The following is a 14,103-nucleotide window of genomic DNA, read 5'->3' on the forward strand; positions in this document are numbered from 1 at the left end:
AAAAAATATTATGTTGCACTTCTTCCCATAGCATCAAATAAAATACCACAAAACAAAAAAATATCTGACTGGCTTTAAAAGTTACATCCACTTTACATTTGGAAAGAATTAGACATTCCATCTCTGGGAACACTTTTTTTGTTGTTTTTGTTTTCTACAACAACATAAAAACTAATAATGTTGTTAAATTAATTACACAAATAAAGAAATATTATATTGCACTTCTTCATACAGCATCAAATAGAATACCACAAAACAACTTAACGCTGTCTATGATTTGTAATTGAACGCATTTGCCTCACCTGTCTACATCCATATGGTCAGTTTACTGGTCAGTTTGCTTAGCAGCTTGCCATGTACGTTGTTGTACTTCTGAGTGCTCGAGTTTAAGTCCAGTAAAGCACGGTTCCACAAATAAGGTAAAAGGCATGTGAAATCAAAGTAAACAATGTGCTCATAGTGCACATTACTTTTGCTTTTAAAATCACTGTTTGTTGGGTTTAATAAAGGGTTTAATTCATTGGCTTGTAAGGGATCTATAAGACAAGCCCCACCTTCTCGAAGAGAACAAGAACAATGTGTATCTGAAATGTAAAACCAAATGTATTTTAAGTAAAATGTAGACTTCTAATGTATTTGTCATCTGAACCATGCCACATAATGTACCCAAGAGTCAGCTGAGGCACATATTTCCAAAGAGCCTGTGCTGCCAATCTAAGTAGGTTTTACAAACAATTTTGCTAGCTTAAGGTCCTCATTGGCTGTCTGCAAATAATGTCTCCTTTTACTTGTAAGCACTAGTTGTGAATAAAGCCAGGGTCACTTTTTCAGCCCATAGACTTCCATTCACACGTATGCGAATGTGGCAGACCAAATACGCAAGCTTAAGTGCAAGATTTACATGTTGCTGCTTTCAAAAGTTCAAGCTTAGTGAACTCTGACCTGCCATTTCGCAATGTCTTTTTCCTCTCTAATGTACATATATCCCAATGAAACATGTTCATAATCAAGAAATAAAAGGTGGAGTCCCTTTGTTTTTGTCAACCAGGAATTGATTTCATGGTTTTCATTTTGGGAACTGAACTGAATAAATTCAACTTTTGAAATAGGACAAGCATAATAACACCGACTCTCTACATGCAAAACAATTGAAGGGTGTATTATCTAATTAGAAAAAGCCCTATCCCTTACATATTCATAATTACCCTCCCAAAAATCACAACGGGCCAAGAGTTTTATTTTTTTTAAGTCATTGAATAATGCACACAGTTATAATTAAGCTAAATTATTCAATGTGATTTCCCAGAGCTCTGACTGATTGCTGTCATTGGATGGAAATTTGGAAACTGCACTCAGGCACTGAGAAAGCTCCATCTCCTTCAGCAGACCTACTTTACTCTGGCCCTCTGGGGCCTGTGATGGCACAGACTTTCAGCCCTGTCACTCACTGCACCCATTCTCTGTAAATGAGCCCCTTAAAGTGATAACTTAACCCTCCTCATGGAAAAAAGTGTCTGATGTCAGGTTACAATGAAAAACTGGTCTCAATATGCTGAAACAATGCCAAGTTTTTCAGTTATATGATACATAATGTGCACTGAAAAGTCACTTTTAATGCAATCCTTATTTCACCAAGCTCTAAATTGACAGAATTACACATTTGTGTCATTGCAAAGTGTATTTCTGCATCAATGCCGCTAGGTGGCATAAAAGAAAACAGTACTTTAATATTCAATTTAGTAGCTCTCATTTTCACACACAATTCATACTTCAAAGCTAGTGGTTGTGACAATTGTGACAACTAATGCTGTTAAGCATCACTGGTGTTAAACATGTACAAAGTGTATATGGGCTATGATTAAAAGGGCACTATTATTAAAGATGTTGTACGTAAGTTTTTGACTCTTCTAAAGCATAAAAATACCATAATATGTTTGGTGATATTTCAGAAACATACAAAGTGAACATTCTTGTTTATCTGAAAAACAATCCTGAAGTCAGAGAATCTGCTTTTAAAATGTGTGTTACATGCTGGAACGGCTGTCTTTGTTTTGGTTCTTTTAACCCACCTAATGGCACTTTAGCCAATTATAATTCAGCAGCCCAGGTTGCCTTGTTGGAAAACCATGTGCTTCATTCATTCATTCATTTATTCATTTATTTATTCATTTATTCAGAAAAGCTTTTAAAGCATGCGTCTGTGACCAAAATGCAAACTCCGATGGACTGTAGCAGACTCCAAAATGAGACGCAGATTCAGAGTTCCACATGAGGTGATTATTAATTAGCAAATAATATACCTATTCATTAATTTTCTTGTCGGCTTAGTCTCTTTATTAATCCGGGGTCTGAAACTAAACTAACATTATTAGCATTTAACACTGAACAAAGCACATGGGGTGTACCTGACGTGGTCATTATCAGTTTTCTGCTGTTCGGTTCAGATGCAAGAAATAAAAGCGATTTCTAATATATCAATTCGAGGTGTTGGTTGGAACAAATCTACTTTTAAAAAAGGAAAATATTGCTTCTATTGTGTGTCGTTGCTTTTATTTTGAACACAGTTTAAATCAGCCTTCAGACTCGAGACTCGCTCCATTTGGTCATTAATCTGAGAAGTGTCGGCTGCAGAGTTGCACTTGCAACTTCAGGCTTCCACTCTCGGGCTTGCACTCTCTCTACAATCGACACCTTTCATGTCACTTGCAATCGACACAAGTAAACCTAAAGTAAGTTTCCAATCTGTTTGCGTTACCAGTGACAACGTTGTAAAATAATACTAAATAGTTCCATTCGATGACAGATCACCCCACCCCACCCCCCTGAAAAGTGGTTTGTGTATTCATCATATGATAATAATACTTTATGTAAATTTACCAAAGCAGGCTACTATTAATATTTATGCCAGCAAAGCTATATATTTAGATACACACTAGGCATTCCTCCACAGTTATGAATAACACCAGGCTAATGCGAATTTGAATTTAAGTGTTTATTTTAAACATTTCAAGGAGTTGTAGTATTACAAATAATAAATACACATTATGGGCTTCAGCAATGATTCTTCAATGACTTGGAAAACTATTCTTTATTCAGCAGGTCCCAGCACCATTGCAGACAAGAATGCAGATGTCAATGCAAGTGATGTGGCAGGAGAGTGCAGGGCTTGGTTGCATGAAAGTTCTTGACCAAAAAATCCCTCAGTTTAAGGTTAAGTGTACCCTTAGTAAAAGTTGGTTTGCAAGAGGAGAAAAAAGAAAAAAAGATCAACTTAAGGCTGCTATTAAGTATTTCCCCTTAGTCCTTAGTAACCATTTCCTCTTAAAACATTTAAGCTCCCTTAAACAAATGACATTTTTTTAATGAAAGACTCACAGGACTGTAAATAAATATTTTTTTAAAAGCATCTCATAATTAAAATAATATATATGTGTCAATGAGTTAGCACATCTGCACAGGAGTGCATCCACATAAAATTGCAGTTTCACTGCAGCTTCAAAAGTCTCTACATGATCTCAGCCCAGTTTTAAATCACACTGAACTGAGCTAAACTGAACTGAACTGAACTTAAACACTAAAAACTGAACTACACTGTTCCAGTTACTATGACCATTTATGTGAAGCTGCTTTGACACAATCTACATTGTAAAAGCGCTATACAAATAAAGCTGAATTGAATTGAATTGAATTTTATAGGTCCTCCAAACATGAAGTCGAGATCGACTCGATAAGGGAAAGTCTCGGCTTGCTTAACGCAAAGAAAGCTGCACAGATTATGTGTACTGCAGAGCTGTTTTAAGGCAAGCATTCGTGGTTTTTTACAACCTGTTTACGTAACTATAGCAACTGCGGCGCCCGTCGCCGTATGTTTCCAGAAACTACAATGAAACGCTTAGAAAAAAGGCACTTAGGTTAGGGTGACAGATAAGAAGTTTGTTGCAACGATCTTACCTCCAGGATTTTTCCCCGTCATGGACACCCTTAAGTTAAATTATTGAAGGACTTTCATGCAAGCGGCCACAGGTAGTGATTGTAAATGACGTCACTTGCAGAGGAAGAGCGGTGCAAGTCAGAGAGTGCATGTCTCAAAGTGCAAGTGCAAATCTGCAGCCAGACTCTATTTGTTAATCTGGCAATCTGCATATGCTTTTGTTTTGATCCAGGAATGCAATACCAAGTTCAATAACTGAGTGTAAAACTTACATACTGCATCTTAAAAGGTGACATCAGATGCACATTTTACACATTTTTTTCCAAAAAAATGCTGGGTTCCACAAAATGTTAGGGCTTAATTTTCTTACTGGCTTCTTGGACTTACCTCCACTTTACATTTGGAAATATTTAGACATTACACTTGTAGGAACTCAGCAAAATTTTATAAAAAGCAAGATCCAGTTTTTTTTTTTTTTTTTTTTTCTAATACAACATAAAGACGAATAATGTTATTTAATTTCTGAAGGCTTGTAAGTTTTTTTTTTCTCTGTCTCTCTTACCAGCAATCGCAGTGTGTTTTCGTAGGTCATATATGTCTTGTATGTCGCCATTTTCCCTTGTTTCGTGCTATATTTTACATTTATTGTTACATGAAGGGTTTGTCTGTTCTTTGTTTTTTTATGTCTGCATAAACTATAACAAAAAAAATCTAAATGTCTCAATCGGGTGTAAATAAACCAGACAGGGGGGCTTCTGCATTGCATGTTGGCATGTTGAAACAAATAAAATACTAGAATAAATCAATAAATAAATACATGAATTAATAAATATTGTTCATTGTTAGTTTTTTAAAGATGTTCAAAGAAACTAGCTGACATTTCTGTATAAACTATTTACAATAATCTATTCATAATCCATTTCTACAGTATTGTCTAATTAAAGTAGAACACAGATCAAAAACATGTTTATAAAGTCTGCACATATCCAGTCATACTGCAGAGAATAAAAGATTTACTTTCCAGACTTCTATACTTCAACGAAGAAGGCTATTAAATTTTTTATTATATATCTACACGATCTAAACTCTACTCAAGCCTTTTATTATGAACCAATATACTGAGCGCCCGATACTAGAGCAACATATGAGATCTAAGGTGTAAAATTCATTTGAAAAAGTCTGAGGTTTTATCTGAGATCTGTCGTTTTCCATTGATAAAATACACTACACATGCCTAACAGATAATCTGAGTTCAGAATCTATATATTTAAGCCCTTTCAATATCACATACAAAATGAAAAAGGATGTGGTCAACGGCGTTCACATCACTTGCACACTCTATTACCCAGCATGCCCCACCAGTGCAGCTCTAGATTGATGACTGCAGCATTTTCTACTATCGTTCAGTGTGGTGATGCCTGAGCTGAGTGAACTCAGTTAAAACACAGCATGCAGCTTTGAATGCAGAATAAGCCCACATGGTGTTAGAATTTTGAGTTTTCTAAGAACATTTAATTGTACATTGATACATTTACAGCACATGATGATGATGATGATGATAATGATGATAATAAAGGTTACCTTCTGTTTTTTGTTTTCAAATTGCATATAGATGACAAACTTATCAGAAGGATCTTTATCATTCATGTGTTTGAAATGTGTTTGAAAAGGTCATGTGTTTACTCTAAGCCTGTGTTTACAGTCCTGTTGCTCTTCTTGTTTTGATTGTCCAGCACTCACATTACTATAGACCAGGGATTCTTAAGTGGTAGGCCGCGGCCCACTAATGGTCCTCAATGATCTTGCAGTTGGGCTGCAAGATTAACTTAAAATTAAAATTAAAGTTAACTTAAATATCATAATTGTTTGATAACATTATTCAATATTTTATATTAAAATTATAATGGTAATGGTATTTCCCGTTTTCTGTAATTGAACAGGCTAATTCGAACTCAACTGGGACTACATTCTCAGTTGTATAAAGCAAACAGAAACGCAAATGCAAAGGTAACGATGATTAGAGTAACAACCAGTTCATGCATGCCTCATGTCTGCGACTCGTACATTATCAGAGTCACACAAGTCCATTGCTTCACTAACTATTATTTTGTTTGTTTGTTGGTTTCCACATTTAGAAGTAATAAATGCAGCGACTTGATGTTGTGTGCGCGCAAGTGTGTGTTTTTAGAGACAGGCAGCCAGCCAAGTCAGAAAATGCAAATGTTAAGTCACGAAATGCTGCAGTATAATGAGCAATAATAGTAGGAAGAAGGGTGAGTGTGTGATTTTACAAAAACACCCCTCGTCTCTCATTAGCTCAACATGCTATATTGTAATATTGCAAACATGACACAAAGACATGAGCACTGGAAATGTAATTTCAGAGTCTTGAGTTCAGGAAACAGTCGCCACACTATTAAGTTCATCATTGCACAAAAAAGTTCATACTTTTCTGATTATTCTCACACATTAGTTTTAATTTCACAATAACTGTGTTGTCAGACGGTAAAAACAGCGAGAGGTGCTTTGCATGCTGTCCACTTCCTACACACAAATACACACACACGCTCACACACACTCATATACACACCATCAGGTCATTAACAGATGCCGACAGATGGATTTCAATGCCAGAGAAAGACAACAGGAAACACTGAAAACAATGTTATAATCCTGGATCAGCTCCTGCCAAGCTGTCCACACCAACGTAACAAACACACACATAGAAATATTCATAACTCAAGGTTAAAAGACACAGAGACTGCGACTCAAAAGTGAGAACAGAATTCACATTCTCATTCATCACATTTACATTTACATTTACGTTTAGTCATTTATCAAATGCTTTTATCCAAAGTGACTTACAAATGAGGACAAGGAAGCAATTTACACAACTATAAGAGCAACAATGAATAAGTGCTGTAGGCAAGTTTCAGGTGTGTAAAGTGTAGGAAGCAAAGCATTAGTAAATGTAAGTTTTTTTTATTTTTATTTATTTATTTATTTTTTAGTACAGTTAGCGGTGGAGCCAGAGAGGCAATTGCAGATTAGGAAGGAAATTGGAGACTAAATAGTTGAGTTTTTAGTTGTTTCTTGAAGACAGCGAGTGACTCTGCCGTTCTGATGAAATTAGGGAGTTCATTCCACCAACTGAGCAGATTGAATGCAAGAGTTCAGGAAAGTGATTTCTTCCCATTTTGGGATGGAATCACGAGGCGACGCTCATTCACAAAACGCAAGTTTCTGGAGGGCACATAAATCTGCAGAAGTGAGAGCAGATGAGAAGGAGCAAAGCCAGAAGTCACTTTGTAAGCAAACATCAGAGCTCTGAATTTGATAAGAGCAGCAACTGGCAGCCAGTGCAAACGGGTGAGTAGCGAAGTGACATGTGCTCTTTTAGGTTCATTAAAGACCACTCGTGCTGTTGCGTTCTGGAGCAGCTGAAGAGGTTTGGTAGAGTTAGCTGGAAGCCTGGCTAGTAGAGTCACTGCTGCTATTGGTCTTAGAGAAAGCCTGCTTCTTTCTGACAGTGAAACTAGAGGAATATATAAGTCCAATAGCAATGGAGAGAGCAATTTCTGATTACAAAATGGGTGTGTATTCCTTGAAATCTATTGGTCACAACTAAACGTTGACTGGAAGTGCTATTAAAGAGATATGTCACCGTCATTTGCTCATCCTTTACTTGTTTCAAACCTTTATACGTTTCTTTCTTCTGCTGAACACAAAAGAAGATATTTTGAAGAAAACTGGAAACCTGTATTTATTGACTTTCATAGTATTTAAACAAAGAAAGAACCAAATTTTCTACCACAGCTATGCTGATGACACTAAAATCTACTTAGCCTAATGACTACAGCCAAATTGACACCCTCTGACAATGCAAAACTTTCTTCAGTTAAACAAAGAGAAAACTGAAGTTATTGTGTTTGGGAGGTTCTCAAGATGAATGTGTACCTTGGCTCTAAAGGTCAAACAACAAAAAATAAGGTCAAGAATCTTGGTGTGATTCTGGAGTCAGATATGAGTTTCAATAGTCATGTCAAAGCAGTAAGTAAATAAGCATACTATCATCTCAAAAACATTGCAAGAATTAGATGCTTTGGTTCCATACTTAGAGAAACTTGTTCATGCTTTTATCACCAGCAGGATGGATTACTTTAAAGGACTTCTCACTGGCCTTCTCAAAAAGACAGTCAGACAGTTGCAGCTCATCCAAAATGCTGCTGCCATGTTTTGCTGTTATATTTAATGCAATGATGATAATTAATTTCAAAGTGTGTCCATTTATGGAATTTCTAAATCTAATGAGTGGATTTGCAAAAATAAAAACAGTAAGTCAAGAGTATTGAATCTGAATTGAATATTGAAAATATGTAGTTTAAAATACACTTTAACTCTAAGAAGTGTTAAATTTTAACATTGGTAAGGAGTTTTATACCCAAACGTAAAAGTACTTTGTGTAGGATTACTATTTTAACTCCAGAAAGTGTTAAACGTGTTAAATTGCAACTCCAAAAGCAGATTGAATTTAACTTTTTGTATGCGAGTAAATTCGATGGTCACACATGTACACTCAAATTGAGTTGATTTTAACTTCCAGTGAGTTTATTCCAAAGACAGAATTTGCTGTGCAGGACTCAGAACAAGAAAATCAGAGTGCATCACACCTGTCCTCGGGTCTTTACACTGGCTCCCAGTTACATTCAGAATAGATTTAAAAGTATTATTACTTGTCTATAAATCACTAAATGGCCTAGGACCTCAGTACATTATAGCTATGCTCATTGATTACAAACCTAACAGGTCACTCAGATCATTAGGAACAAGTAAATTAGAAATTCTAAGAGTTCAGTCAAAGCAGTAGTGTGAATCCACCTTCAGCTATTATGCCCCCAGCTGCTGGAATCAGCTTCCAGAAATGATCAGATGAGCTCCAACATTTGCCACATTCAATCAAGACTTAACAGATCTGTTTAGCTTTGCCTTTACTGAATGAGCACTGTGCTGCGTCCAGAAGATCGCACTAATATGTCTTTCTTTTATTTTAACACATTTTTAAATCTGTTTTAATAATTGTAATCATTGTAATCATTTTTTGTTTCTCTGATCTTGTTTATGATAGGCACTTTTAATTACCATTGTGTTCATGTGCCTTGCCTATTTGTTCCTCCTGATTCTTCCCTGCCTATTTGATTCTTCATGGAAGTCAATGGTTAATAATTTTCAGCTTCCTTAAAATAATTTTTTTAGTTTTCAACAGAATAAAAAAAAACTCATAAAGGTTTGAAACCCCCAGAAATAGGTGAGTAAATAATGGGTAATTTTTCATTTTTGGGTGAACTATCCATTTAAATTTAGCATGAAATAAAAATGCAATCTTCTTGTTTATGTATATAGTCAAAGACTATAGAATACACAAGATGTGTCACTCATATAGTTTTGAAAAGGAAAATGTGTAACTGTCAATATAGCAAATGAAGCCCCACCTACTAGTACAGGAGTCAATCAGCTATCGCTATAGACTGACGTTTCTCCGGTGGAAAAGTTAGGAACAGACATGTGCTTTTACAGTTCGTGCTTTACACTTGAATCTCAGCGAATACTTGCTTCACAGACATAAGAAATAAATGCAAATAAAGCTTGAAATATGTGCACTTAAAAACAAACGTTTTTTGGTTTTTCAATCTGTATGAAACGATTGGTAAAGTCCATCCTGTCAAATGCACGTCACATAAAAGCCACAACTCAAACGGCCACAAATTTGTAAACAAAGAGCCGCTGTCATTGCTGGAGGAGATTTGCCAGCAAGACCAAGTTGTGGATTATTTCAGAAGAGCAGCGTAATCAGACCAAGCATTAACACCACCATAAATTAGGTTGGTGTCATGATTTCATTTCTCTCGAGTGCGTATGCGCAGTAGCTTGGGTAACCTAAGAATATTTCAAATGTTTAGAAACAAAATTTATGAGACGGTTGTTGTTTAATTTTATTGGTGATATGTAATGTAATCGTAAGCTTGGCAAACAGTTTTGGAGAATGTTTCCCCGCTCAGACAGAATGCCTGATCTTACTACCCGAGAAGCATTTCAAAAATGGTCGACGAGTGAAATGAGTCTTAAATAGACTTTAAAATAATAGTGCTTGTTATAAATGTTATATCTGTGTACTTCATTACTTTAAAAAAAAATGTATTTAGCCTTCATAATCATTTAATGAAATACCACAACACCCCTTTCCCCTTTTAAAATATTTTTCCTTACTTCTGGTCACATAGACTGCCTATAATCAGAGTGATGTCTATCAGTGTATCTATCTCATTTCTGTCCTGCCTCCACAGGATCCAATGCTTCGACTGAATACGATACGGTTCCCTCTGTAAAATTTAGCTCCGTGTTCTCATCATCATCGGTCATATGAAAAAAATTCTGTACCAGAGGGTGTCGACGGTGATTCCAGTGGACAGTTCATCATCCACAAGTTTATGCAAAGTGCCATTAAAATCTTCCTCTATTTTGTTGGCAACACCCTTCTTCCAACAATCCAATCAATTCCCAAAGGACAAATCATGCGCTGCCCTTTTTTCTCATTTCAGAAACCATTTCAGTGGTTTTCTTTCTAAAATGCCTCAGCCAAAGTCTGTCATCAGAGTGGCTTGGTATTATTAAACCCCAGAACTGTCATGACCGGCTGCGCTCCCAAAGAGCATCTCGCACCTCCAAAAGGCCAGCAATTTCAATTGTGTTTTCATCTTCTGAGGCAAGTAGTTAATTTATTATATAAGTAAAAAACCCTACATTGAGGGCTGGATTAAATACACATTGGGCCTAGGGGCTATAGCAAATCCAAAGACCCCATTTTTTTTACCTCACAAAAGTGTGTATATGTGTATATTATTATTATTGTTATTGTTGTTATTAATAAGTTCATTCATTCATTTTCTTTTCGGCTTAGTCCCTTTATTAATCCGGGGCCCCACAGCAGAATGAACCGCCAATTTATCCAGTACATTTTTACACACTGGATGCCCTTCCAGCCGCAACGCATCATTGGGAAACATACACACAAACACATTCACACTCATACACTATTGATAATTTAGCCTACCCAACTCACCTGTACCGTATGTCTTTGGACTGTGGGGGAAACCAGAGCACCCGGAGGAAACTCACGCGAACGCAGGGAGAACATGCAAAAAGTTTAGAAGTAAACTTGCGAAATGTATGCAACGTCTAAATTTAGCTGTTCAGATTTCAAACAATCATCCAGATAATTAATTCCAATCTCAGTCATGTACATTGGAAGAAAGTGTGATATTCTGCTGCACAAGAATTTCTCAGGATTCCTCTCAAGGGAGCACACATGACTGACTGCATGACTCACACAACAGAAGACAGGTCTCGAGGGCTCGAGGTCTTTGCTCATTATTTTAGCGTGTGTGTGTTTTTAGGTGAGTCAAAAGGAGGAGGCAGAGGGAGTATGAGCAGACCTGCTGTACCATCCATCAGCCCCTAACGAGGCCATTACTTCTGTAGCCTGTCTCTCTGCCATTCAAAAGCACTAATGCCCATCCTCTCACATGACAGCAGCGCAGGTCTGGAGTAATAACGGGTAGGGGTGTAAGAGTCACTGTTTGCTGAGCTCAAGGCTCTGCTGGTGTCTGCTGAGATCCACATGAGTCAAGGTGACCATTGCTGAATGATGTTTGTTCACTCTCAGAATCATGTTGGGGCGCTAGAGGTTCAAGTAAGATTTAAATACACACAATAAGACTTGTTTATAAGACAAAAACTATAGCTAAAAACAAAAACTAAAATAATTAAAATAAAATAATTGGTCCCCAGAATGTACCTTTGAAGTTTTAGCTGAAAATACCCCACAGATCATTTATTTTAGCTTGACTTATTTCCCTTATAAGGGTGTGAATAAAAACTTTCTGTTTTCATGTGTGTCCATTTAAATGCAAACGAGCTGCTGCTTTACTCCACAACATAACAACTGAATCTAACTGAACCAAAATTCACACATTGTATATTATAAAGGGTTTTAAAAGTTTCAGTTTAATTTTTTGATTAAAAAATGCTCAATTATCATTGCTTGTGTTTTATTGTCAGCAAATTGATTAGCTGATAAGTCTATTTATAATACTAATACTAATACTACTACTACTACTACTACTACTACTACTACTACTAATAATAATAATAATAATAATAATAATAATAATAATAATAATAATAATAATAATAATAATTCCTGACATTCCTTAGTTTTCTGGATACTCAAAGTGGTTTACACATTTTATGGGGGAATCTCCTCGTCCACCACTAGTGTGCAGCATCCACCTGGATAAAGCGACGGCAGCCATATTGCGCCACACCGCTCACCACACACCAGCTGATTGGTAGAGAGGAGAGTGATGAAGCTAATTATGATATGGGGATGGTTAGTAGGCCATGGTGGGTAGAGTCCAGTGGGCAAATTTGGCCAGGATGCTGGGGTTAAACCTCTGTTCTTTTTTTGAAGAACATTGTAGAGAGTTAACAGATCCAAGTCACACACCATATCATCCTTAAAAGATTGATTGGTGCCTACATGTCTGAGCTTTAATTTTTTTTTTTTTCAAAGCAGTCCACAGGCACCCAACAAAAGGTTATCAACAGGATGACTTGCCAGTTGTGATCGCATATGCTCACTTATTAACTCTACGTCTTAAAACAATAAAAAGAGGCTCTACACTCACAGACCCCCCCAAACAGGTTTTTGAGATTGCTCAGCAAGCCCTTTTGGTTTGGTTCGACAGGAATATACATTCCTCAGACAGACAAAAAAGCGATAAAAAGCTTCCAAAGTATAAATGGACCTTCAGTTAAACTGTGTTTATTTAAGTAATGTATGCTTATTTTATGTTTATATAGATTTTTGTGTGTCCATGTTCCTTGTGTTTACCGTTATAAATATTTGTTAATGAGTTATAGCTATTGGTGGTGTATGAAATCTACAGAATATTTGTGAAATATTTCATCTTTGGTATTGATTAAGAGCTAGGAAAGTTTTAAATGCAGTGATTAATATGAAGAAAACGTAGAATGAAAAATGACGGTTACAAAACTTTACTATTAAGATTGTAAAACTCTCAATCAAAAAAAGTAAGCATTGATCCTCACACGATGTGCCAACCTGGCCTCCTAGAGGAGTATATATATATATATATATATATATATATATATATATATATATATACGCAATATCACACGAGTAGCAGTGCGATATGGCTGTATATCAGCACTGGTGGGAGGCGTGCGTTGGCACAAGGCCGCGCCTCACCAGTGCTGATATACAGCCATATTACACTGCTACGAGTGTTTTATTGCGTTTATACAACTGTTTGACGGCACAATCTTGTATATATAAAAAAGAAAATCAAACACGGAGAGTCTAAAACCCTTTTGTATTAGGAACTACTTTCTTCTGCCATTCATTCACATCTGCAGATGACATCAGAACAGCAGAAGCCGTTACTAGTTTACCGACGTCACTTTAGAGCTAGTATTGTATGACAAAACAACTGATTTTGCTCACATTTTAGGATTATAAGGCTGAACGTGACATAAAATGGCATTTATCTACAGAAATATCTCTCTACAGTCTATTACAGTCTACAGTATTTCTCTGTTGCCCTCGGTATTGTAAAGGGTGCCAGGTGTCCCAGCATTTACCCGGAGACTTTATGAAAAAAAAAGCTCTTTCTAATTGCTTTTATGCATTTCTCCCAAGTGCTGTCAACTACATACAAGCCAGTCAACAACGAGTAGGCAAAAAGAAAAGAAGAATACACTCAAACATCCGTTGCAAATAAAATGTTACATTATTGAAATAAAAGAATGATACAGTGGTAGCGCGACCATCACACACTTCTCCTTAGAGCTCGCTGAACTGAACTAAGCTCACATACATTCGTGTTTACATCTCAAATGTAAAACAACCACAGAAATAGTCTTCTTAAAGGGGACATAATGCACAATGCATATCAATCATTGAGCGACCGATCACAATAATCAACCTTGAAAAAAACAGAGCAATCACTACCAGACTGCTGTTGTGTTTGCAATATGGAGGAACGAGGCTGAATCCAGCTTCCTATTCGCAGCTTCTTACTAATTCTATCCGG

The 14,103-nt window shown here is 36.4% G+C and overlaps 1 protein-coding gene across 4 annotated transcripts in view; it reads right to left on the minus strand.

Annotated features, from left to right (window-relative positions):
• mctp1a (multiple C2 domains, transmembrane 1a) overlaps positions 1-14,103 on the minus strand; it is a 256,389-nt gene that overhangs the window by 175,789 nt on the left and 66,497 nt on the right. The window lies entirely within an intron of this gene.

The sequence above is a fragment of the Danio rerio genome, chromosome 5 (genome assembly GCF_049306965.1).
Source record: "Danio rerio strain Tuebingen ecotype United States chromosome 5, GRCz12tu, whole genome shotgun sequence".
Classification (NCBI taxonomy): domain Eukaryota; kingdom Metazoa; phylum Chordata; class Actinopteri; order Cypriniformes; family Danionidae; genus Danio; species Danio rerio.